The 27,846-nt window shown below is 32.1% G+C and overlaps 1 protein-coding gene across 4 annotated transcripts in view; it reads left to right on the top strand.

The window, feature by feature from the left end:
* LOC129951525 (A-kinase anchor protein 200) overlaps positions 1 to 27,846 on the top strand; it is a 236,264-nt gene that overhangs the window by 110,253 nt on the left and 98,165 nt on the right. The window contains exons 1-2 of one of the 4 annotated variants that reach the window (XM_056063723.1): positions 25,463 to 25,570; positions 26,333 to 26,527. The exons of 1 other annotated variant lie outside the window; for it this stretch is intronic. The gene's annotated coding sequence lies outside the window, so the exon portion shown is untranslated. Of the gene's footprint in view, positions 1 to 25,462; positions 25,571 to 26,220; positions 26,528 to 27,846 lie in introns of those variants that run through there. 2 more of the 4 variants (XM_056063725.1, XM_056063722.1) reach the window with 2 other exon arrangements.

The following is a 27,846-nucleotide window of genomic DNA, read 5'->3' as shown; positions in this document are numbered from 1 at the left end:
CTGAAGACCCAGTTATCTTCGTTTCTAATGACGCCCATACTAGAGATATCTCTAATATCTGCTTAGTGAGGACAGTCTACGATGTAGCCAATTTTCACTGGCGCCCCACAGAAACATTCATGGACCCGTGTCCAAAAAAAGTCTGTGAAGAGCGAGAAACCTAAGTTTCTAATCCTAACATCCTCATCAATGTTGGGAAGAAACTCAAAAGTTACTCTTCCCACCTCACTATTTGTCCATCTAAATTGCCATCTTGTCCTAGCATATCTATTAACAATTCTTTCATACGTCCTTCTCTCCTGTCAGTAAAATTTGAAGTCTCCTCCCAGCCCGTTGAGGATAAGTTTATTCCGGCTGCCATCCTGTAGGCAATCGCCAGGCGTATTACCACCAGGTCAAGAGAAGGTGCCCCAGCCATCACTTACATTGATTGCCTCCGTAGAGAAAGTGCGACACACTGCGAGTAGCCAAGGCGCATTACTCTCCGAGAGGAGAGACTCGTATTCCTACCGACAACTAATTTAGCCGAGTTGTACCAAATGGGGGCGCCAAATGTTGGACATGCAACTAAAAGTTCCTCGTACAAGGTACGAACTGCCCTCCTAGAAAGCCTCCATTCTTTGGTCAGAATCGTTTTGACCATGGGAACCACTGCGAAACCTTATCCCTAATTCTTCTTAAATGTGGGTCTTTCAGCAACAAACGGATTGGGCAATTGTAGAAAAAAGGCTCAACCTTACCTTAAAATTAAAATTTACAACTAGCAGACTGTTTAGGCCATGCCAACAAATGTATAAAAAAACTAATTTTACGGTTTCTGTAAAACCTATTAATCGAATTTAATTTAAATATGTTGAATGAATCCGTTGTCAATAATTCGATGGATATAAAAACGAGCCTTATCTAAGATATTAAGCAGCTTACTAGCTGAAATTTTTAATAAGCTAACATCACGTTAATGAGTCACTTTATTATTTAATCAAAACTAATTTGCCAAACTTTTAAATCATTTAAAGAACTAAATGACGAAATTATTCAAGTACATTATGAGTGCATTCCATACCCACATTCCTTAAATGGAACTCAAGAAATCGAGGTTAATGTCTTCTAAAACACATTCTTTTTTATTACTATGGCTTTGCTCTCATTCATAGAGGATATTATCATCATCTTGAAATTTTCAAAAATATCTTTTATGAATACAAAATTTATTATAATAATATTCCCACATAAAAATGAACTGCGCAACCAGACCAATTTTCCTCGGTCAATTGCAAGGCAAAAATGCGATGACCGAATGTCATGGATGTCCCAGCAAGCCCGTCCAAGCCAAAAAGTCAGCCTCGCCTCTTCTACGAGTATATCCAAATGTACTTATAAGTTGAATATGGGCGGCTGACATACTTTCTCATGACAATTATATGACAGTGACTAATTACTCTATAATAATATAATCATAAAAATGTGTAATTGTATGATGGCGCAAATAAAGCGACAATAAAAGGCGGAAACGGGTATATTCTTATACAAAAATGTCGTCGTTCCTTTTATATTTCACTTAGAGAACTCGAGTGAACTTAGAATCAACTTTTATTTTTTTAATCGACCTTCAAAGACTGACGTTTCCTCCTTTCCTGGAGTAACTAACAATATGGTCGATGGTTGATGGAATATCCATTCATCACACAAAAAATGGAAACATATCTTTTTTACCAGATATTGTGTTTTATTTTTGTTACCGACCGACGGACCGACCTAATCAGTGAGGAAAATTCCATATTGGGCTGCTTCTGGTTGCACTTCAATCTTTTCTCGTTTGTAAAAGTAAGAACATGTGGTGGTGGTGCATTCATTGTTGAATGGGTGTATATCGTCTTTCGTTGTGCTCTTGAACTTCCTGTCTGTGTTTTCTTTACAATTCAAATTTTTGGTTGCCACTTATCGGAGTGGAATGAACATTCCCAAAAAAATAACAACAGAACAAAAAAAATATGAAATTTTATTTAAAATGCAACAATACATCAGTTAAAGATACTTTATCTATATACAAAAACCAGATGAAGGAATGCTGTAAGAGATTGTAAGACGCACTTTTGATATAGAAGTAACGATAGCTGCTTACACTCACAAGAGCAAGTTACAGATTCTTAAATAAAATATGTATGCAACGTGACATTGTGGTTATGAAACTACGTTAATTTATAAATACAATTCTATGATTTTTGAAAGATTTTCATTGATTGGATTAATTTTTCATGAATTAATGAAATAATTTCATTGAACTTTTCGTTTAATGTAATGCCTCTAAGAAAAATGTATCGATTTATGTAATAATTTCACATCAAATTTCATGTATTAACTAAAATTCATAAGTTTATGAAATCAGTCAGAAAGTTATGAAACAGATTTATTGATTTATGAAAGAAATTCATTGAATTATGAAGGGAATTCATTGGCTTATGGAAGAAATTCATTAAATTATGAAGTAATTCATTAAATTATGAAGAAAATTCATTGACTTATTAAACAAATTCATTGACTTATGAAAGAAATTCATTGAATTATATAGGAAATTCATTGACTTATGAAGGAACTTCATTGACGTATGCAAACAAATTCATTGACTTATGAAAGGAATTCATTGACTTATGAAAGGAATTCATTGACTTATGAAAGAAATTCATTGACTTATGAAAAAAATTCATTGACTTATGAGGAAGTTCATTGAATTATGAAGGAAATTATTTGACTTATGAAACAAATTATTGACTTATGAAAAAATTCATTGAATTATGACGGAAATTCATTGACTTAGTAAACAAACAGTTTATTAAACACTATTTTTATGCAATTGGATACCGATAATTGGGAAAACTTAAGGCTCGTTTCACACTACCCGGTTTTGAGCAAAAAACCAGACGGCATAAACGGGGTCAATGGCTAATCACACATTATACGGTTTTAACCGTACGGTAAAACACGATATATGCAGAGTTCCTGTTCCTGTGCTTAGTATACTAGTAATCGTTTCTTGAAGTCTGCCGTATACTGTAGTGGCAGTAGACGGTCGCCACACGGCGCGGCGCGGTATAATATGAGAGCGTAAATGCTCTTCTTCGCGCCTCCAACAAACCTAAGTGTCGTTTCTTTTCCGACTGTAAATTGGTAGCCTCCTTAGGCAAAAAAGCGCAAGGTTGAAGCTAGCATTAAAATGGGCGGTATGAACAAAGAATTCCCCCCTGTGTCTCAAAAAGCTCATCCAAGACATATTTAAATGCCCGTTTATTGAGGCGAAAGTTCCTTACAAATCTACAAAATAAAATCAATTTAGTCAAAATGGTTACGTTAGTTGAAAAAATGTTTAATTTATGTCTTGAATGTTTTTCTTTATCAATTTATTAACTTCACTTAATTTTTCAATTCAGAAACTGCTAATCTGTGACAAACTCTGAATCACAAATAAGATTCTTCGAAAAATAAAAATTTAATTTGGTCACACTAATTCAAATCATTTAGAAGACTGATCTCCAAAATAAGGTTCACTTCAGTTCATTTTCTAGAACGAATATTTTTTATTCGAATCTCAAAATAAACAAAATTTAAGTTTAATTTATGATGACGAAAAGATCAAAGATTGAACAATTATTCATTAGTTTAACAAAATGTTTTTAATAAACAACATCTGCAAACAACAGATCAGAACAACAGCTCAACCAGCGAACCTGGGCGAAGGGACTACAACTCTCAACCATTAATCTGTACAAGTTATGTCAAGGATGGAAGGGACCTACAGTTTTTATGTCGAATCTGAACGGCTGAATTAAGAAAGCACTTTTATGATAAGATTTCATTTTGGAGGGTTTTTAAATCCTGGTATTAAAAAAAACTATATGTGGCGCATGCAAGGATTGAATTTAAGAACTCTGGCATAACAGTCCTTACGCCACGGGGGCTAAAAGTATTGTACACAAATAAGGGACTTCTTATTCTCTAAAAGAGCTATGAGCTATAGAGAATAAGATTTGTGTAAGTCTTGTTATTAAAGCTTAGGCTTATTTAATTAACCTGTTTTCGCCAAACTTAAGACTTAATCTGCAGCCTTACTTCCTTAAGGTGGCCGCAACCAACATGCACCTCCAGTCAGTTCTGTTTCTTCTTTTTCACACGCCAAGTAGGGATTGGATTAAGGGACTTCCCGGGCGTTGATGTCCATTCGCTCTTCGCGACCCAGCAACTTAGTCGTTGGTATTAAAATTCACACTCGCCAAGTATCGATTGGGTTCAGGGACTTTCCGGAGATGTCCATTCGCTCTTCGTGACCCAGCAACTAAGTTGTTGGACTTAAATTATATTCACCAGATCAGTATCGCTGTACAGCCCGTTGAGTTCGTTCTTGTACCTTCTACTAAAAATCACCAACAAATGTTTTTTCAAACCATTTCAAAACGTTCTGATGAGAAGCGATAGAAAACTTTACTACCCCATTGTCCAAAAAAACAGCAATATTCAAGATTCCGATTGGTTTCAGCGCTGTCAGTGTCGCTGTCTGAATTTATAAAATTAAATTCTGAACAACCTTGTGTATAATGACGTTTTGACGAAGAAGTCGTCAGTTTCTTGATGACAGTATATACCTGCCCTCATTTACTACTAAACCCATCTTATCTGACATTACACTTGGATCTTCAAATAATATCAATATCAACAGCGGCGTAGTCGAGTAATTTGACGGGCCTTTGGAAGATTGTGCGCAAAGTTTTGACAGTTGAATTTTTTTCAGAACTATGTTAAAGAAGTCGCATGACAGTAAATCACCTTGTTTAAAACTTTTTTTAACATCATGCATTGGTGAGATCTTTTACGGCCTTGATAGAGTAGCTTGAAATCTTCATCGTCATTCTTAGCAAACGGACAATTTTGACAGATATGCCAAACTAGACATTGTTTTTTATGGCTGAAACACGCTTCAGCTTCGGCTTCGCCTGACGTTAACAAGTTCAGCCATAGGAATTCAATGCATGCTATCCCAATGAAGCTTTGACCTCACGTTTCGTTTGACAATCGTAAGGACAAGAACGTAATGTTACTCCAAACAGAAGCTCTAGTTCAAATTTGCTGAACATTTGGTTTTGACTGACAGCTCAACAGCTGTCAAAGTCAACAAACAAAATACATTTGCTTTTGGAGAGTTTCCCATTAGATGTGTAAGTTACTTCCGCGTTAAATTTAATTTTTTCGATTTCAAAACCAGTGTTTTTTTATTTTGAGAAAAAATGACAGCTGCTAATAACAGGAGTGCCATTTTAGAAATTTCATATTGGAAGTGTCATTCAGAGAAACCTCTAAGCAGGCCCAGGGTAACGCAGACGAAGCCAAAGCTGAAGCGTGTTTGTGTTTCAGCCATTAAAGTTCTTCTCTATAGTAACAATCTCAAGGCTTTATACATAATTAAATTGATCAAGTATCTGCAACTTGTTTCGTCTGCATAGAATTTCAGCTTTAATAATTCAAATTAGATAACAAAAAAGAATTGAAAACATTAATCCACCAGCCTTGTATTCGTATGATAGCAGCCCTAACGAATGTCGAAAATGGTATAATAATGGGCTATCAAACGCCCTTAGCTCGTTGTCAACTTTGTCTTCTCCCCACATTCCTCTATGTTTCTTCTCAATCACAGTTAGCAACAAATTTTAAGTTGTTGTTTTGTTGTATCAAAATAAATTCTGTGGAATAAACATTAAAAGTAATTGTTAATCTTTTTTACGAAATAGCCAATGCTCAACTGTGTCTATTGTCCATTGTCCAATTCGAAGCCCGTACCATTCCCATACCATTTACAAAACGACACACAAAAGACATTCCACTCGTGTGATGTGGGCAATTTTTGGGGTTGACAAAATAATCACGCACTATTTTTGTGTCTACTTTAGAGATAGAGATACTTAAGTAATCAATTTTTAGGGTGATGGTTATTGCTGATGTGTTTTTGTTCATTCTATTTTTGTTGTATCTTCCTTGCGTGTCGTATCTCCATTTATTACCTATAGTAGAGTCTTCTAACTAACTATACCAAGACAAAAATAGTGGTGGATTGAATCAATTTGTTGCGCTGCTGCTTCTACTCTCCTCCCTGCTATACCTACGACCTTCTATGTTTCTATAATGCTGGTCGAAAAATGTATTCTAATTGGAAATCAATTCAGTGTGATAGAGCAGCATTAATTTTATTCACAGATGGCAATAATTGTTTGGTTATGAGAGCTTTAGGTCGCACGAAGGAATCAAATGGTGGTCAATTTATTAGCATAGCCCAAAAATGGGCAATTAAGACAGTTGTTGTCAAAAAATAAAAGAAGACGTTCTGGGAAAGGAAATATAAAAAATATCTATCTTTTTCGAATTAGAGATTTAGACTCGGATTTAGGATCAATAAATTTGGGTAAATACCTCTAAAAGGAAAGAATAGACAAACTTTTAGTAATCCTGACACACCGTATCACGAAATCCGTTCGGAATTCGTTAAATGGCTAAATTGAAAACGATGTCAGCAAAACTTAAAGACGCTACTCCTGCGGTTTTAGCACAATATCTTTTTCATGAAATGTTCCACGAACAATACCCACTTGCTTGGAGCTGTATATCCTTGATAACTTCCAAAGTCCATCTTAATCTTAAATAGATTGTGGAACATCGTCATAGACGCTACCTTTAACATAACCCTAACGAAAACAAGTTTAAAGGTGTTACATTACAAAATTCTTTTCAACATTCAATTAATAGTTAGATTTTACACGAATAACAAAAACAATATCCGCAGTATGAATACTACCTAAAAAAGTTAAAGAAGAATCTTACTACGGATGGGTTTTTGACATTTATACGAGTCTCGAATGGGTCTTATGTGATTTCGTTCTCAAATGTTCGTATGATTGAAATTGCATTTGTGCCTCGATGGCTGTGTTCGTTGAGTAGTTTTGCTTTTGGAATCATGTGTTTTCCATTGGGGAAAAAATCAATCTGTTATTGTTGATTTTCTTCACAAATTTGGCTCGACTCCGATGCCCGATCAAAATCGAGGCGAATCAAACTCATTTCAACTCGATTTAGCTTCAAGCTCGCTTCAGCACTGCATGTTAACGTTGTAGTCTACGAACAAACTCCTTCTTGAAGTTCTTATTTTTTGTCAAATCGACTATCCCATTAGACAGACGTATTTTCTTGAGTTTATCACAGGGGTTGAATCATGGATTTGGGTCCTTTCAGTCAAGATGTTTTAAAATTAACGAAATCCAACAAAAAAAGTTGCTTGTCACATGTCTAACCTGTCCCTTGAAATGGGAAATCTTCTTCTACCTTTACTATAATTTAATTTTTTTATAAAGGGTGGTTAAATTTTAAAGGCCGATGTTAATTTTGAATAAACAAAAATTATTTAAGAAATGATTGTCATTTATATTTCTTATGATAATATTGGTATTGTTCAATTATGTATGGAAAGAAATCTCAGCCAAATAGCCGCCGCCGTGATCTAAGCGGCGCAACTCCATCCGATGGTCCAAATTTTTGAAGACGCTGAGACGTAATTGTTTTGTTACCTGTGTTGGCACGTGTCACCGCCTATCGTCCATACAAACCGCACCAAATAGTAACTCTTTGTGGGTACATTGCTTTTTGGCAATCACTCTTAGACTTTAATTCGTCAAAATGCGTTAATTCGGTTAATTGAAGAATACACTGAGGTGAAAATGTGCCTCATCACTGAAGATGATTTTCTTCGAAAATTGACAACAGTGCCGTTTTTTGCCACCATTTTGACCATTCACGACGACGCTTGAAATGGTCAACAGGCTTTAGTTCTTGAGTCAATTGCTCCTTGTAAGCGTTTAAATGCAAGTTTTTACGCATGATGTTCATTAGCCACATTATCGTGCTGTACAAACATACATTGGTATTTTTACATCTACTACAGATCCGGTTTGGTCAAATGTGTGCACGATTTTTCCAACCGTACGCACATTTGGACAAAATTACGAAGTCCTCAATAAGCTTGAATACCTAAAACAAGTTGCCTGATTGTGTATCCATGGTTCAAACTAAGTTAGTCTAAAATTGAGAAATGCCAAATGAAATGGGAAAAAAACTTAAATGTTAAAAACTTAAGTGTTGTTCATGCTCAACATCGGCCCTTAAAAGTTAGCTACCCTTTACATGAACTTGCGAGGAATTGAAAAATCCTCCATGAATAATTCTTGTCATGAGAAGTGTTTCCTCAAATCAGTCTATCGGATTCGGCTCGAACTGTAGGTCTTCTCTAACCCTGTCAACAATACTAGCTCACAGAAATAGTTGGGAGTTGTTAGTCAATAGGCTTCTCAACGGACTGTCAACTGTTTACGTGTACGAATTTTTCGTTAAACGAGCCTATTTGTTTCACGACTCAAGGAATTTTTCGTTAAATCAATGACTATCTAATGTGTTGTTAAACCAACTAATTTGTTTCATAAAACCAACGAATTGTTTTTATTAAACCAATGAATTTAGTTCATAATTCAACAAATTTTTCATTAAATCAATTAATTTTTTCATTAAATCAATTAATTTTTTCATTAAATAAATTGATTTTTTCATTAAATCAATTAATTTTTTCAATAAATCAATTAATTTTTTAGTTATATCAATTCAGTTTTTCATTAAATAAATTAATTTTTTCACTAAATCAATTAATTATGTCATTAAATCAATTAATTTTTTTATTAAATCAATTGATTTTTTCATTAAATCAATTAATTTTTTCATTTAATCAATTAATGTTTAAAAAAATCCTTTTTTGAAGAAGCTCTAAACGTTCTCCTTAAAATATATTTTTTTTCTGAATGTTTTTAATTTTTTTTTTGTGTTACAAGTTAGAAGAAGCTTATGAATTTGGTACAAAAGCGTTATTATAATTTAAGTGTTAAACTTTTCTTCGAGTATAGATTCAATTTGACTGTAAGCCATCTTTTATTAAATTAAATTATTTCTCCACTTTTATTACATAAATAAATTAGAAAAGACGAGTTCATATAAGATATTTACATCGATTCTGCTCAGCCGTTAAAGTGATTGGATACATTCTGGTTAGTGAGTTCCAAGCTGGTTTCAGATCAGGATACTCCACCGTCGTCGATAACATTTTTGTAATCCGCTCGATTGATGATTCGTTTCTATCAAGAAATAATAACTTTGCATTTTCCGTTGATTTCAAAGCTGCTTTCGACACAGGATCGCAATGCACTAAGCTTTTCCTGATAGGAACGTAAGTTCGGTAAAGTATTGCAAAATTTATAGAAGACTACCAAAGCATCAGTGTGGAATGGCCATTGCTTATCAGAATGGTTCCAAACGAAATCAGAAGTAAGATAGGGCCAGTCCAACCCTGTTTGCACTCTTCATTGATGATATAGTCGAAGCATTACCATCAGGAATCGTTAACATTAAAGCTCTTCTTTTTACTGACGACATTGTTCTGCTCGCGTATTCTCCGCAGTCCCTTCAGCTAATAATAAATAAGCTTGCTCAATATTGTAAAAGGTGGAACCTTGTAGTAAATTTAAATAAATCCAAAGTGATGGTTTTTAAGAATGGCTATGGAAGATTGGGTTCAAGTGAGCAATGGCACTTTAATGGTGAAAGAGTAGAGATGGTGAAAGAATACAAATATCTAGGAGTCTGCTTTACTAAGAACTTGAGCATGGAAAAACATCTTAAAACATCTGATAAACTTGTTAAGGCGAAAACAGCTATAAACGTAGCATGGAAGCAATGCTTAAATAATAAGGAAATTACGAACATCAGTAAATTCAGGGTCTTCAAAGCTGTATCGAAATCAGTTATGTTTAATGCTACACAAGCTTGGGGAGGAAAATATGAAATAGTCCAAAAACTTCTCAGATTTTACATAAAACGGATTTTCCACTTTCCTTCGAGTACGCCAAACTACATGATCAAGCTGGAAACGGGTTTATCGCCTTAATTTATAAAAACTCTCAAACTGCAGTCCGATTACATCCTCAAAGTTTTGGATATCCCAAGTTATCGTCTCCCAAAGAAACTCGTTCTTCAAACAATCCAATCCCGAAGTGTATGGTTTAAAGACTAGATAGAACTAGCAGAGCAGGTAGATGTTGACCTAAACTATAGTAACCTTGCCTATTGGAAGCTTGCCTCTATATCGCCTCATAGTTCGTTTGTATGAAGTCTTAAGAACACAATACACGGATCAAGCCAAGAGCTCACTGCACTGCATGATTTACAGTAGACTAGACTACGGTCTCCGGAAAAGAAACTAAAGGGTGATTTTTTTGAGGTTAGGATTTTCATGCATTAGTATTTGACAGATCAAGCGGGATTTCAGACATGGTGTCAAAGAGAAAGATGCTCAGTATGCTTTGACATTTCATCATGAATAGACTTACTAACGAGCAACGCTTGCAAATCATTGAATTTTATTACCAAAATCAGTGTTCGGTTCGAAATGTGTTTCGCGCTTTACGTCCGATTTATGGTCTACATAATCGACCAAGTGAGCAAACAATTAATGCGATTGTGGCCAGCAACTATTCCAGCTTTGGAAGACAACATTTCCGAAGAAATTCGGGCTATTCCGGCCGAAATGCTCGAAAAAGTTACCCAAAATTGGACTTTCCGAATGGACCACCTAAGATGCAGCCGCGGTCAACATTTAAATGAAATTATCTTCAAAAAGTAAATGTCATGGACCAATCTAACGTTTCAAATAAAGAATCGATGAGATTTTGCAAATTTTATGCGTTTTTTTTTTTTTAAAGTTTTCAAGCTCTTAAAAAATCACCGTTTACTTCCACGACAAATATACCACCGACCGAATTTCGTGCATGTTCTGGCTAAGAGGAGAACTCCTTAATCTGAACTACATTCCTCATCGTCGGGACTTACCGATTTTATGGGACTTGTGTAACTTGAAGGAGCGCGAGGATGTTTTTCATTTTGTTGGAAAGCTATACTTTTAGTTGTTAATAAGGCAGACGGCAAAATCTAAAATCTATTTTAAAAGAAATACAAGTTTACAAAATGTTTTATATCAATCACCTCGAACAATTTTGATTTATTTTTTTTTCTATTAAATTTTTTGTGACACATTAATTTAAAATCTGTATTTTCTATCTTAATTTTTTTTTATTCATATGTAACATAACTTTAGTGGTTTCAAATTTGAATAATTGAAATTAATTGCATTATTCTACTGTCCTCATTAATTTCGTTTTTATTCATATTCAATTTGTTTTTTATATATTTTTTTGCCACCTTTGTGGTTTCTAATTGCATACGCTCACATTACTTTTGATTGCATGTCAGTAGTTGATTTGCAAATAGTGTTTAATCTAGAACCGCAACTTAAAAAATTAAAAAACAATTGACAAAGGCTACAACACTGTCACATTAGTTTCAAGTTAAATACAAAAATAAAACAACAACCACAATAAAATAAATGAATGGGGGTTTTGAGAATGAATACAAATTTAGTTTTATTGAAATTAGATTCATGATAAATTAATATGAATATGTATAAACATTTTTTTCTCTTTTTCTAATAAATGTTTTCTCTTTGTTTCTTTGCAGGTATGTACGTTTTTCAATTTGATTGCAACAAGAAATATCCACATTTACTTATGGTGAAGTAAAAATGCATTTATTTTTTCAAATTATAAAATAATTGTGAACAGTTTCCTAAAAAAAAGGTATTATTTTGAATAGCCCCCTTTTTGAGCAATTGTCACTTTCCAAGCTGTCATATTTTGACATTTAAGAAAACTGTAAACTGTTAATAACCTCTTATTAAAAAACAAGCAACCGAACATGTCTTAAAAGTGACAGTTCGTTAAAAGCAAACAAACTTAAACGGACCTAAAATAAAATAAACTGAGTAGCACAAAAATCCGTAGAGAACTAGGGTCTAGTCACTTACAGCTATCAATGAAATTGTAGTGTGGCATCATAAGCATAGGATTTGTAATTCTGTCTTAAGCCTAGTACGCTAAAGTGAAACGAATTTTTTCGGCGGTCTCTAAGTGTAAAGCAAAATGAAAACGAAAACCACAGCGGAAAAATATTTGTGGAGAGTTCTGTCAGCTGTCAAAAAAAATTGAATTCCCAGCCTTATTCCTGGGATTCTTCCTATAATGTCACGCCAAGATCGGCCTCACTACCCAACTTCCTCTTGTTCCTGCCTGTGACGTGGTAGCGCATGCTATCACGTAAGGAACGCCACATTGCCTTGCAATCTTCAACTGGAATAAAAAACAGCTTACATACGGAATTCTATTTATCAACATTTTTTTGAGCAGTTAGTACCTGTTTTTTTTCATTTCTGCAGCTATATTACTCCAGAGTCTCGCAGAGGCTGAATTATTTTTGTGAAGCCTATGCTCCAACTTCCATATAGCTTCACTGGCTTCGACCATTGAGGCCAGTTTCTTTTTTCCTCCGAAGAGAAATCAATTTTTTTTCTTCGGCTTATTTTTTGAAAGTTGAAGTTCACTGCTTGTCTTCATCACTTCTTACACATCACCAATAACATCCTGAGTTTCCGGTTGAGAAATGTAATGTTGAAACACAATAGAAAAATCCATTTTATTAAATTTTAAATAAAAGATAAATCCAAATCAAAACAACGAAAGTCACGAGTAAACAATTTTTTTCAATAAATACATAAATTAAACGTCAAAAGAGTGGAGAATTGTACTAAGAAATCTAGTACACCTATCCACTAAAATGACACATTTCGTCGTTCAGCAGCACGCCAGCGTACTAAAAAACGAAAAAAAAAACAGCGACATTTTTCGTTTATGATTTCGTCATGTCATTTTTGTATGGGAAATTTCATTTCGCAGCGTACTAGGCTTTAGGATTTAAGGTTTTCAACCAAGAACCGAAGTGTTATCTTTTCAAACCTATACAAAAAATACATTTCTAAATCATCAGCTCTTTGAAGAACCTTGTTCGGGGTTTAAAATATTCAAATATTTCAAAATGTTCGTCTTTTGAAAACATTTTTTTAAATTAAATCAAACCAATTGTTTGGTCACGAATCATTAAAAAAAAACACACCAAAGGTCTGTTCGCGTACTTTCTGTACTACAATTCGTAAAAACAGGGGCCTTATTATGGAATTCACGGCGAATCGTTTTGCTAGCGAGTTTGCCATTTTTCTATTATTGCCTTCTTCGTTTTGAAATCGACCACACAACGAATTCGAAATGTCATAATGTTTGTTGGCGAGTTTAAATCCGACAGCTTTTTTTTTCCGGGCGAAAGAGTGTTCACTGTTCGATTTCGAGAATTCTTTCTTGATTGTAATTACATATATAAAAATGTGAGTTATCTTTATTTCAATTTTCTTATAATTTATCTACAAAAAAATATTATATCAAATATCACAAATTTAATCAAAACAAAACAACATTTGGGAAAGCTGTCAAATCACTGGAAGAAAGAAAAAGTCAAAACAAAAGTCTCAAATCACTGGAATATAGGAAAAACTATTTTTGCTTCGCCGCGAATTCATTAATAAGGATAAACGATTTGAATCGAATTTGAAAGGGCGAATTGAAAACGATCCGGCGCGAACCTTAAATTCAGGGGCCTTACTCTGTAATTCGTTTCGAAAGCCAATCCGATTCGAATCTGATATTCGATTGGTTTATGAATTCGTACTCTGTAAAATGTTCGAATCGAATAAAACAATCATCTAGTACTTTTTCTATGTATGGAATAGATTTGCCGAGTCTCGAAGTATTTCTTAAAAGATTTGTCAAACTAAAAATACAAAAAATAAAATCAGAGCACAATTTTCATTTTGTGTCCTTTAAAAACGACCTTCGAATGGCAATTCGTTACCTATCTTGGTGTTCGTTTTAACGCTAATGACATTCGGAAACGCATTGCCAGGTACGAAAAATCTGGATGCGGATTTGTCATTCTGTGAGTACTAGATTTCTTATCCGCATTAGAAATAAAGAGTACAAAATATTCGTTTTCGAAAATATTTGCTTTCGAAAAGCTTTACAAAGTTAGGGCCCCAGGCCCCCGATATTTTAAAGAGTGGGAACGAAATTCTCTCACAAAATGAACGGAAAAACAACAAATTTTTCCCACAATTTTACTGTCAAAAAAATATAAATTTTGAAACATCCTTATTTCATTTCGTGTTTAGAATGAACTTCAATTTGTGCTTCAATCCTGTGTTGAAAGAATTCACGACGATTGAGATTCCAGTATTTGTCCAAGCAACTCATTTCTGTATAGTAAAGTGTAAGGTAGTAAATTAAAACATCTTCAATTACTTTGTATTCTTCGAAAAATGTTTGGAGAACATTCAACTGCAACATTCATACTGGTCCATTGTCTTTTTTTATGAAAAAAAAGTTAAACTTAAGAATTGCAATCTTGTTGCTGTTCTTTGGGAAAAGAATTTTCAATTTTATTAGTGACAGCAAAAGCGAGACGTTTATGTAATTTATTTGATGTTCTATCAAATTTGCCACTTTTCACAAATCAGCCCAAAGAAATTTCCTAGGCTGAAATTCGTAGGTTAGGGAAATATTTTACTCTCTCGTGAGCGCTCTTTTTAACGAAAAACTACGAAATTTCTTAGTACCTACGCCAACAAATCTCGTAATTTTTGTAAAATCGGACTGTTTTATTAGGGTACGCGAACGGACCTACAATTAAATCCTTTCAAATAAAGTTATCAAGACATTTGTTTTAGGATAATGACAGGTGTCATATTGATTTAGAAAATTTCTAGAAGTTAAAATAGTCGTTCCGTGATCTTAACTGTAGGAAAATGTTAAAAGATAGTAAGATGTTAACCCTCTTTAACGTCATGGTACGAGTATGTTAGCATGTTTGAACACCCATAACTTCTTTGATTTTGATTTTATGTCTGTTAGAATTTATAGAATTGTTTGCGATTTTTTTAAATGAGTTTATTTCGTAAAAATATAACAGACGCTAGTGCTGCTCTGTCAAGTAAGATACACAATAAAATCATCCTTTAAATTTTGTTGTAGTCCAGTATCACTACCGGCTTATATTAAGAACCAGAAGTGGCATTCTCACATTTTAGCTTTGAAACATAAGCTACCAACACCATTCTTCCTAAAAATCTTAAACTACAAAAGCTTTTAGCACGCAACCAAGTCCACGGATGCGAAGAAGATGTCGATTGTAAGTGTGCGCCCGGTGTTGAAATATGAAAAAGAAAATCTCTTCAGTTGATGATCCTTCCCAGTTGGATCATCATTTCCAATTTCGTCGGGATTCAACCCCAGGTTAACCCATGTCTTTCTAATCGGATTCTTCTAACTCATTTTCTTGGAAATCTTGGAAAAAGTCTAGATCTTAACAGTCAGTATCAAATGGATCAACCTCATCATATTCTTCAGAACATCTCAGTACTATTTCCCTTTTTTTGTATTACCTTTGTTCAAAGGTTTCAGTAGCCTTTCCAAATTTTACTCTAAGAAAAAGTAACCATTGCTTCAGTATTAATTACCACTAGTTTTACTAAATATAACAAAAGTCATACAAACATAACACTTAAGTTATAACTCACTTTTTGAACTTTTTCTTTATCTATATTCCACTACTTTTTTCAAATACCGCAAAAACACGATTTTACATTTATGTACAACCAGTATTGTGATTAGTAACTGAAATACAAAATACAAATAGTGTACTTTTTATACGCAATCAAGATCGTGAGTACCCAGTAGAAGGGGTTGAAAGGCTTGAAATTTGTTTGCATAGAGTAACATTTAGGGCAAACCAAAAATCCTATTTGCTAGAATTTTTAAACTTATAAAATTTCATTCTAGTTTTGAAGTAAAATAAATTTATATAGACATGTAAATAAATAATTTTTGAATAACCTAAAAGATTAATTGTCTGTTAAAATTTTAATTGTACTAACGTTTTGAAATTATTCAAAAATAATTTAAAAAATTAAAACTGAATAACAAGCATAGATATGAAAAAAATGTATATAAAACATTCAGGGGTACAAATAAACCCCATGACATGATTGTACTGATTTTTGACGTGGTTAAAATCGTTTTAAATTAGGTAAATCATCTTTAAAGCTTGTTAAATGCTAAAAATTAGCTTTAAAGTTTTACTAAATCCTTCAAAATATTGAGCCTTTCGCTCATGTTCCGAATTTGGATCAAAAGGGAATTGAAATCATTTTTCAATTTCACGTGAAATGAATTTGCATGTTCTTCAATTCGATCGATTTCGAAAACTTCGATATTGCTTCCAACTGTCGGAATTGGAGGAATTTTACTAAATCCTTCAAAATATTGAGCCTATCGCTCATGATCCAAATTTCGATCAAAAGTGAATTGAAATCACTTTTCAATTTCACGTGAAATGAAATTGCATGTTCTTTAATTCGATCGATTTCGAAAACTTCGATATTGCTTCGAACTGTCAGAACTGGAGTAATTTTACTAAATCCTTTAAAACATTGAGCATATCGCCCATGTTTCGAATTTCGATCAAAAATGACTTGAAATTACTTTTCAATTTTAAGTGAAATGAAATTGCATGTTCTTCAACTCGATCGATTTCGAAAACTTCGAAATTGCTTTGAACTGTCAGAACTGGAGGAATTTTCATAAATCCTTCAAAATATTGAGACTATGGCCCAAATTTTGGTCGAAAGTGAATTGAAACACTTTTCAATTTCACGTGAAATGAATTTGCATGTTCCTCAATTCGATCGATTTCGAAAACTTCGAATTTGCTTCGAACTGTCAGAACTGAAGGAATTTTAATAAATCCTTTAAAATATTGAGCATTTCGCTCATGTTCTGAATTTCGATCAAAAGTGAATTGAAATCATTTTTCAATTTCACGTAAAATGAATTTGCATGTTCTTCAATTCGATCGATTTCAAAAGCTTCGAATTTGCTTTTAACTGTCAGAATTGAAGGAATTTTATTAAATCCTTCAAAATATTGAGCCTATCGGCCATGATCCGAATTTCGATCAAAAGTGAATTGAAAACTTCGAAATTGCTTCGAACTGTCAGAGCTGAAGGATCATCCATTTTTATTTTTTTTCTGCTTTACTGCTTTCTTAAAGATGGATTCAAAATTTTTTACAATTTTAAGTGAAAAAAGAAGCAGAATTTAAGAGACAAAATAAGACAGTTTTTGCGAGACAAATCAAATATATTGGATTAACCTGACACAATGTAAGTTTGGGAAAATTATGGTTTTCCCTGTTAAGCTTTCATTATAATTTTAGATTAAGCAAAGACGCTTTTTTATATGTTCTAAGGGAAAAAGAACCTTTTACTTTAAAAACTTGTTGTAACCCTCCGGCTCCTAGCAGAAGGAAGCTATTAAAGATCAATTCACAGAAATAATAAATGTGATTTGAAAGCGATCAAAAAATTTAACAAACCGAAATACAGAACATCCATTTGCATGTTCGAAAATCCAATTCACGATAACGAATTGTGGAACACCCAAATTCACTTTCGCAAAGTCTATTCACAATAAGTGAAATGCAGAACATGTGTCTATATCTTTTTATAGCGGTTTGACATCCCAATTGACAGATGAAGTTTCAGTAATATGGCTCCTATAAACTGTCAATGTTAGGAAGTGACTTTATTTCTGGATGTAATTTTGTTTCAACAATTTCAGTCTCCACACATCAAAACAACTAAGATCTGCGCTAAATCAATCGTCATAAAAAATAGTGTCGTTAGTTTGATGTTTTCCGTCAAAAAGGGTTATCTTAAAGGTTTCATAAAACTTAACCACGTACCTTAATCGCTTTCATCATTTCATATAGCATATTCTTAAAGTTTACTCATCAAAAAAGTTCTTCCCTATGAAATTAGTGTCGTAAATGTTTAACGTTTCTAATAAAAATGTTTCCAATTTTCCGAATCTTAAGATAAAAGGAATTTTAAGTTACATAAAAGTTTCCAAATTTATAATTGATATCTTTATTTTCATCTCAAATTTCTTGTTCTCCCTTGTTGCTTTTAACTCCTTTTTCTTATGCAGATACAGATATTTTATCTACATTAAACATTTTCATTTAAATATATGAATACAATATTACTTCCATCTTCAACTCTTGAAGTAGGGTTTGTATCAATTTTATGGTAATAATAAGCACCCAGCATACGACCCTAAACATAAAAGCAGCAGGTTCTCTTTCATATAAAATATAATTAATTATTTTGTCACATTTTATCATTGTTCCTTTATTTTTACCTACAACCGTTTCTTCAATGCCAAATATCAATCAGTAGAACTTCCTGTCACATACCTATCTACATAATGTATATAAATCTACTACTCCACTTGGGCTTGAATATTCCCATACCCCCATTTTTGTTTTATACGCTTCTATAGTAGCACTCGTGTAGCTATGTGACGTAGCAAGTAACGCGTATCCGTATAGTATATAAAATTCATATCTCTTTATAGGAACTCTACTCTCATTGTCAAGCGATACACCCAAAGATTCGTTTTTTTTTTTCAACAAGTATCAAACGAAAGATATGGAATCCTGCTGAATATTGAACCCAAGTTTCTTCACAGTTTATTTCACAAGAACAAAATAAAATACAAAAGTATCTTTAACAAGAGATACAAACAAACACACAAAAATGGTTATAAAATTCTTTGTTTAAAAATTACATAGATACAAAAGATACGAGTATGGGTTCGAGTTCTTCGAGTGCGTACTCTTTGCCATTTTGAGTTGAAAAAGGCACAACAAAACTCACTCAAAATCACACCAATACCAACATAAAAAAGATGCAGATAGAAGTTGAAAATACAATGAAAACTCTCTAAAATTTTGAGGACTTTAAGATACGTTCCACAACTCGTTTATATATAAGTATCTAACTTCAGCAACTTTAAACCTAACCTACCAACCCCACTCGACTTTCAAAACTCTTAAAAGACCGATCCAGTGTTAAGTCCCACACCAAACTGCCCTGAAATTAGCCCCCCCCCCCTATCTCACCATCACTATACTCGATCTTAGCAGAAGCAAAACACATCAAAGTCGAGATCGAAAAAAAAAATGACTAGTAGCCGTTTTGAATTTTTGTTTTCTTAGCTGTTTTTCTGTTGTTTTTCTTGAAAAAAGATACCGAGATACTCTACTGTACTTTATGTTGTGTCTTTTGTGTGTATATTTTATGCACTGTACATTATGCTACTTCACAGGCTTGCCAGATTGCGCTCAAATCTAAACCTAGGACATACAAATATTTTATGACATACATTTTTAAAAAATAAAACCATATTAAACATGGCGTTAGCAGCGCAGTTCTTTATGAACCAATAAATCAATTAATCACAGTATCTAGAGGACCAGATTGTTTTTTATTTATTTATATAAATTGGGCTATTATTTGGGCTACTTTTCAATCCCCAATATTTTTATAAATTAAATGAACGCATAAGATAATTAAAGCTACTTTTTTTAAATTAAAATTGGGCTATTATTTGAGCTACTTTTTCGGCTTAAATTTATGCCTACAAGTATTTTTACGATAAAAATACATTCTAAGTGAAGCAAAACCAAATTTTTTTATTGAATTTCGGCTCCGATAAAAAAAAAAACTTAACTTAAGCTACCAGATTTGCTCTTATTGAAATTGGACTATTTTTGAGCTCCGATCTTAGGCTACTAATATTTGTTAAAAATATTAAATAATAAAAACTACCATGTACATATTTAAAAATCGAAATTGGGCTTATTCTATTTGGAGCAACCAGATTTTTGTTTTAAACTGAAATTAGACTATTTGTTTAGCTTATTTTCGGCTTAAGTGTAGACTACACATCCTTTTACAATTAAAATAAATTCAAGTTAAAGCAAGCTGTTTGTTTTGGGTTGCAAATATTTTTATTTTTTAAAATTAGATACATTAATAACTAAATACATACATTAGCAGTTACATTTTTTTGGGCTATTTTTTCGGCTTCAATGTCGAGCTACAAATATTTGTATAATAAAAATAAGAATACATTCTATATGAAGTAAACCAATTTTCTTTTTGTTAATTTAAATTGGGTCGCTTTTATTTTAGTCCTCAAATATTTATTCAATTAAAATAAATTTAATTGAAGCCACTAGATTTTATTTAAATTGAAATTGTGCTACTTTTCTGCTTCAATTTTGGGCCATAAAAACTTTATAAACTAAATGTTTTTCTAATTGAAGCCCAACCAGTTTTTTTTTTTATTAAAATTGCGCTATTTCTTTAAGGCTTAATTTTTGGTCTACAAATATTTTTACGAAGCAACCACATAAATTGAGTTATTTTTTCCTCCAGTTTTGATCTTCAAATATTTATTCAATCAAAATAAATTCTGATTGAAGCTTTAAGATTTTTGGTTTTAAATTAAAATTGGGCTATGGAAATGGGAAATAAATCCTTACGAAAACAATCACGGTTTGTCTATTATTTGAGCTACTTTTTTAGCTCCGATTTTGAACTACAAATATTTTTTCAATAAAACAAACAAAATAATTTAAGCTACCAGATTTTTTCTGATTGTAATTGGGCTTCTTTGGCATCCAATTTTGAACTGCAAATAATTTTACAATAAAAATAAAGTCTAATTGAAGGAACCTGATTTTTCTTAAATTGACAAAAAAATTAGGCTATTATTTGGGCTATTTTCCCAGCTCCGGCTTTGGTATTTTATTTTGATAAAGTTAATAAATTTAGCTACCAACTTTTTGTTTTTTATTTCTTGGACTACATTTTCGGATCCTATAAAACTTGCAAACTTTCTTACAACAAAAATACATATATTCTAGTTAAAGCAATTGGGGTTTTTATTTATACTGAAATTTTGCCGATGTTTGTGCTATTTTGTAGTCTCCAATTTTGCGCTACAAGCATTTTTTTCAACTAAAATTAATTTTACTCTTTTTATTGAAATTGGGCTAATATTTGGGCTGCTTTTTCAACTCTGATTTTGATCTACTAATAATTGTTAAATACAAAATAATTCTTAATGAAGCAATCAGGTTTTTTCTTAAATTGAATTTTTTTTATTAGGGCCACAAATATATGTTCAATTAAATAAATAAATACAATAATGTGAGCTACTTGATTTTTACTTCTTGAAAGTGAACTTTGGGCTACTAATATTTGTTAAATGTAAATTAATTGAACCTTTCAGGTTTTTTTTTTAATTTTGGCTACTTTTTGAACTCCGATTTTGGAATACAAACATGTTTGTAAATAAAATAATTAAAGCAACCATGTATTTCAAAACTGAAATTGACTGCACATAATTTTACAATACAATAAATTAAAGCCTCCAACTTTGGGCTTCAAATAAAATGTATTCTCATTGAAGCAAGGTTAGGTTATAGTGGCTGCCCAAGATGGAAAAGGACACACTTAGGCCAGTTTAATGGCACATTGTGATACCACATGAATCTTGAGGCTTCCTCCTTAGCTCAATGGAACCAGTTTGAGCACCTTGAACGTTTTATATCCAGTGTTGGCCAGAGGTTTTTTCTGGCTTGACACGTGGTGATGTTGTTCCACCTGATGTTGTGCCTGCCCTCCTCACAGCGTCTTTCATTAGCAGCAGTTTACAAGTAGCGATTGGTATGCCAGTACTTGCCAAACGTGGTAGGATGGGCTGTACTGTACCGTTCCTGGCGAGTTCATCTGCCTTACAGTTACCTGGAATGTCTCTATGGCGCGGCACCCAGCAGAGATGAATATTAAACTGTTGCGCCATCTCCATTAGAGATGATCGACAGTTATGGACTGTTATAGAGTTTGTAGAGACAGAGTCCAGAGATTTGATAGCGGCCTGGCTGTCAGAGAAAATACGGATATCAGATGTTGATATCACGTTTTCTTTGAGCTAAGACAAGACTTTTTTAATCGCCAAAAGTTCCGACTGGAACACGCTACAATGATAGGGAAGGCGGAATGAGAGACTTAATTTCAGTCGTTCAGAGTACACACCTCCACCAACCCCTTCTTTGGTTTTTGACCCATCTGTGTAAAAATGGATTGACTCATCCTCCAAGAATGTCCTATCCTCCCAAAAAGATCTGGTAGGTATAGAAATCTGGAAGTTTCTGTCGAATTTTAGTTGGGGGATGGTGTAGTCTGTGTGCTTTGGAATTGATTCTAAGTACCTTAGAATTACGGAGTGGCCAATTTTGTTGTTAGTCCACTGCGACGAAGCATTGAGGCAAATAGTTTATAAAATATGGGCTATTTTTTGACTCCAGTTTTTGGTTACAAATATTTTTATAATAAAAATACATTCTAATTGTAACAAACACATTTTTTTAAAACTGAAATTGAGCTATTTTTTCGGCCTTACAATCTTGGCTTCAAGTATTTTTTCAATAAAAAAATAATTCTATTATTTGAGCCTAAACAATTTTTTCAATAAAATGAGTAAATACAAAACTGAAGCTACCAATTTTCTTCTTGAAGTTTGGGCTATTATTTCAGCTACTTTTTGTGCTCAAATTTTGGGCTACAAATATTTTTGCAATTAAATAAATTTTACTTGATGAAGCAACCAGTTTTTCACCAAATTGAAACCAGGTTATTATTTGGTCTACTTTTTCAGCTTCAATTTGGGACTTTTACAATAAGAATACCTTCTAAACGAAGCAACCAGATTTAATTTTTATATTGAAATTGGGCTATTATTTGGTATTTTTTAAGCTTGAAATATTTTTACAATACAAATAAATAGTAATTGCAATAAACAAATTTGTTCCTATCGAAATTGGAATATTGTTTTGGCTTCTTTTTTGGCTCTGATATTGGGCTAATTGATGATGCAACCCCATTTTTGTTTAAATTGAAACTAAGCTACTTTTTCTGGTTCAATTTTGGGCTACAAACATTTTAACAATATATGTATGTAAATATATTAAAATTAAAGCAACCAGATTTTTTTCTAATGACCATTATATTGTCGCTGAAAAAGCAAATGACGCCACACCAAGCCCAACAATGCTTATATTATAATACATATATTACATGTAATAAAAAAGGAATTCGACTTAAGAATATTTTATTTTGACTTATGTCACTTTACTTTTCTACCGACGATATGGGCTATTTTTTGCCTCCAATTTTGGGCTACGAATATTTGTTCAGTAATATAAATTAAGAAAATAATTTAAGCCTATTTTTTTTAAGCTCCGATTTTAGGCTACTAATGTTTGTTAAATACAAATTAATTCTAATTGAAGCTATTAGATTTTTTTAAAATTTAAATTGGGCTACTTTTTCAGTTCCGATTTTGAGCTATAAATGTTTTTGAACTAAAACAAATTTTAATTAAAGCCATCAGATTTTCAATTTTGGGCTACAAATATTCTAACAAAAAAAATGTATTCCAATTGAAGCAAACAGTATTTTTAAAATTAAAATTTGGCTTTTATTTGGGCTCCAATTTTGCGCTACAAATATTTTGTTAAATAAAATAAATTATAATTGAGCAACCAGTATTTTTTTTTAATTGAAATTGACTATTTTGTTCTCCCAATTTTGGGCTGCAAATATTTTTCCAATGAAAATAAATTCTTAATGAAGCAACCTAGAAGAGCTATATTTTCGGTTTCGATTTTGGGCTACAAATAAGACTTAAATGTTTATAAAGGAAATTTTAAATTTTGGGTTACTTTTTCAGCTCTGATTTTGGTCTACTAATATTTGCCTAATGCAATTAAATTTAAATAAAACTAAGATTTTGTTTAAAATTGATTTTGAGCTATGGGCAAAATGTTCCCGGTTTTTAGACTACCAATATTGTTTAAATGAAAATACATACTAATTGAAACGTACAGGTTTTGTTTTTCAATTATAACTGGGCTACTTTGTCGGTTCCGATTTTGGGCTACAAATGTTTTTGAACTAAAACAAATTTTAATTAAAGCCATCAGACTACTTTTAAAACTGAAATCTGACCACTTTTCAATCTTCAATGTTGGGCTACAAATATTGTAACACAAAAAAAATGTATTCCAATTGAAGCAAAGACTTTTTTTTAATTCAAATTTGGCTTTATTTGGGCTCCAATTTTGCGCTACAAATATTTTGTTAAATTAAAATAAATTGTAATAGTTTTTTTTAATTAAAATTGGACTATTTATGGGCTATTTTGTTCTCCCCATTTTGGGCTAAAAATATATTTTTGAATGAAAATAAATACTAATTGCAGTAATTAGGTTTTGTAGTTTATTGAAACTGGGCTATTGGGCTATTTTTTCGACTCCGGTTTTGGGCTACAAATAGTCTAACAATAAAATTATATTCTAATTGAAGCAAAGACATTTCTCTTAAATTCAAATTTGTCTTTTATTTGGGCTCCAATTTTGCGCTACAAATATTTTGTTAAATTAAAATAAATTATAATTGAGCAACCAGTTTTGTTTTTAAATGGAAATTGGACTATTTATGGGCTATTTTGTTCTCTCAATTTTGGGCTACAAATATTTTTTTCAACGAAATTGAAGTAAATATATTTGAAGTTCATTGAAACTGGGCTATTGGGCTATTTTTTCGACTCCGGTTTTGGGCTACAAATATTTTTTTAAATTGGGCTACAAATATATTTTTTAAATTAAGCTACGAATATTTTTTTTAAATTAGACTACAAATACTATTTTAAAATTGGGCTACAAATATATTTTTTAAATTGGGCTTTAAATATTTTTTTTTAATTGGGCTACAAATGTTTTTTTTTTTTAAATTGGGCTACAAAAATTTGTATATAATGGGCTATTTATCTAGTTCAGGACAATGGCAACCCTGCCTCTACTCATGGGTTGGGTAGGGTAAGATACTACTTGGACAGGCACTAGTTAGGGTAGGTAGGTAGGTAAGCGCGACAATAGTGTTTGTTGAAAAAATTGTGACCGACAGCCACTTAAACACACAAAACGCAACGTCACGTTATTCTTGTTGTTGGTTGTTATTTGTTGTTGTTTTTTAAATGCTTCTTATTTTTTAACTTAGGTACCTACAAAAATATGCCCGGCCGGCTTTACGTTGCTTCTTCTGCTTTTGCTTTTCTTTGGTGCCCTTTCCTTCCAATCCAAACTTCTCTGCTGTCTGGTCTCTGGTGAGTTTTTATTTTACAAGAACAAGAAGAAACTTCATTCGGGCGTTTTTCATAAAGCATTACTCTCTCTCTCTCTCTTTCACTATCAATCTCTCTGCCTGTCTCTCTAGCTCCCTTTTTCTGCTTGTCTTTTTGTTCTTGTTATTCCTCTTTGTTTCATTTTCATCGTATATTTCATTTTGTTTAGCCACACACACACATCCACACATTGATATCGAGTCATTTTTCAGTAGTTCGAGTCTTCAGTTAAACTGCTCAAACTTGGATCGTTGCATTTAAGTTTGAATTTGGACGTTCAAGGGTGCGGATTGACTTTTTAGTTATTCATCATTCGAAATCGAAATACCATACTTTTTTTTTGTTTTTTAAAGGTATATATCCTGACAAGAGAGAGAAGAAAATATCTTCAATTTTGAATATTTATTGTGAAGATTTAAAATAACTTAAATTTAAATCGTGTGTTTTTTTTTAAAAAAACGTGTTTTTCAAATTAAAAAAAAAATCCTCATTTTTCTCTTTAACAAAACGGGAAAAAAGGAGCGACATTTTTTACAACAACAAAATAAAAAGAAGTCCCAGAAGAATCCCTGCTTTAAAAAAAAAAAGAAAAGAAGAAAAACTCAAACTTGCATACCTAACCTAACTGGAGCGAGTTTCTGGATGTTCTTTGTGCGCAGCAGTCGTTTTTAGAGTTTACTCCTGTTAATTTTGTTTGTTTCTCTGGAACACACAAAAGTGGGAATTTTTATAAAAAATACATATATATATATATGTGGTGTATCTTTTATATATCTATCTATAGATTTATGTGCCTATAACTTGTTTTATTTTACTTTTGTTCTTTTTGTTGAGAAAAATATTGTTTGTCCTTTTGGATGAAAGTGAATTTTTTGTTTTTGTTTGTTTACGAATTTGTGAAAAATATTTAGAAACAAAAAAAGGAAAAAAAAATAATAAAACGCGTGTGTGCATCATTTTTCTTCTGGAATCTTTTTTTTTTTTGTTTGTTGAAGTTGAAATTGAAATTTGTCTCGTTTTGTCGTCCAAGACGTTACAACATTACGAGTGAACAAATTTAAGAAGAAAAATTAAATATACCATAAAACCTAACCTATCTTTTTCTATACCTACAGATAAAACCCTTTTGAAACATCTTCTTGTGATTGTGATTTTTTGTGGGACGTGATTTTGTGATCTATCTTTAAAGTTTAAACAATTGGTGTTATTTTTGTCCGTTTAATTTAAAATTGCAAAATTCAGTTGTGTCTGGAACAAATTATTTGGATAAATAATCCTATGGGATAAAACGAACAAACATTTTTAAAAAGGTAAGGGAATGATTGTACTTTTTATTGTTCCTAGGTATGAACCTCCCTAACGCCATACCATACCAAGTATTTTGAAATTTTAATTTTTATTTTATCAATTGCAGGTTCCTACCTATTTTTTTATTTGATTTGACTTGTTTTAACCAATTTTGTTGGTATTATATTTATTTGCACATGGGAGTTCAGCAATTTTTTGTGACACACCCAGTTATCTGTTTTTCTTTGTTGTGTTTTTTAGTAATCGTTTCCGACTTGAAAATAGTTGAATGCATATTGTGAAATAGCTTAAGGATTTCTTGGAATAGGGTGCATTTTACTCGAATCTGTAAAGATTAAATCCGTAAACATTGTTTTACTGGTTGCAGTCAGTCAAGTCGAATTCAATTAACAAAAATTTAGGACTCATTATTTGACATTAGCTTTTTAAATAAATGTTACAAGCCATTTTTATGAATTTGACTTGAAGTTAGTTAGACTGTTAGATGGTTTACTGACTTTCAACATTGGCTTGCATTTTAAACTGACTTGTGAGTGACTTTAATGTCTTCATAGAGTCAAAAACACTCTAGTCAAAGTGAGTTTTATAAAACTGACTTCAAGTCATGACTTTTGAAAAAATTACTTAACTTTTATGTTAAAAGTCGAAGTTATTATGGAAGTCAAAAGATTTCTTTTAGAAAAAAGTCAAAAACATGACTTAACTACAGTCACTAAAGAAATAAGGTTTTAAAATTGATTTGAATCATTTAAATACCTTTTGATTTCAAATTATTTTTGTTGGTTTAAAAATGTATTCAAAGAGACAGGTAAAAAAGTTGAAAGATGTTGTTGAAAATATTATTTTACTGAAGACCAATAATGTCCATCTTACCATCTTAATAGATTCAAAATGTTTTTAATGTGTTTTTTCTTGTGTGTGAATACACAATTCTTTAATTTTTGTAGCAATAAATATTGAAATTCTCTAAATAATAAGCAATAAGGTTTTTGACATTTTATAGCCTATTTTTACGGATTTCACAGTATGGAAAGAAACATATTAAAATAAAATAAAATAAATAATCATCAAAATTCAATTTTCCAATGAGTTTCATGGCCTTCATTATTTACAACGGACTTCAATATTATTCTTATCACGTCAAGTTTTTAAAAAATTACTTTTTAAAATTCGAAAACAGATAGAAAGTATTTTTTTTCAATAAATCCCGTGATAGTTTTTGAAATAAATTATCTCTTTCTTTAGTATTCAGTTGAAATATTGATATTATTTCATATATTATTTTGAAAACCTTTATAAGTTTTGAAATTTCACATGTCTA

The sequence above is a fragment of the Eupeodes corollae genome, chromosome 3 (genome assembly GCF_945859685.1).
Source record: "Eupeodes corollae chromosome 3, idEupCoro1.1, whole genome shotgun sequence".
In the NCBI taxonomy this organism is placed as follows: Eukaryota; Metazoa; Arthropoda; class Insecta; order Diptera; family Syrphidae; genus Eupeodes; species Eupeodes corollae.
The sequence above is the reverse complement of the archived record's forward strand: the minus strand, read 5'-3'. Positions and strand labels throughout refer to the sequence as shown.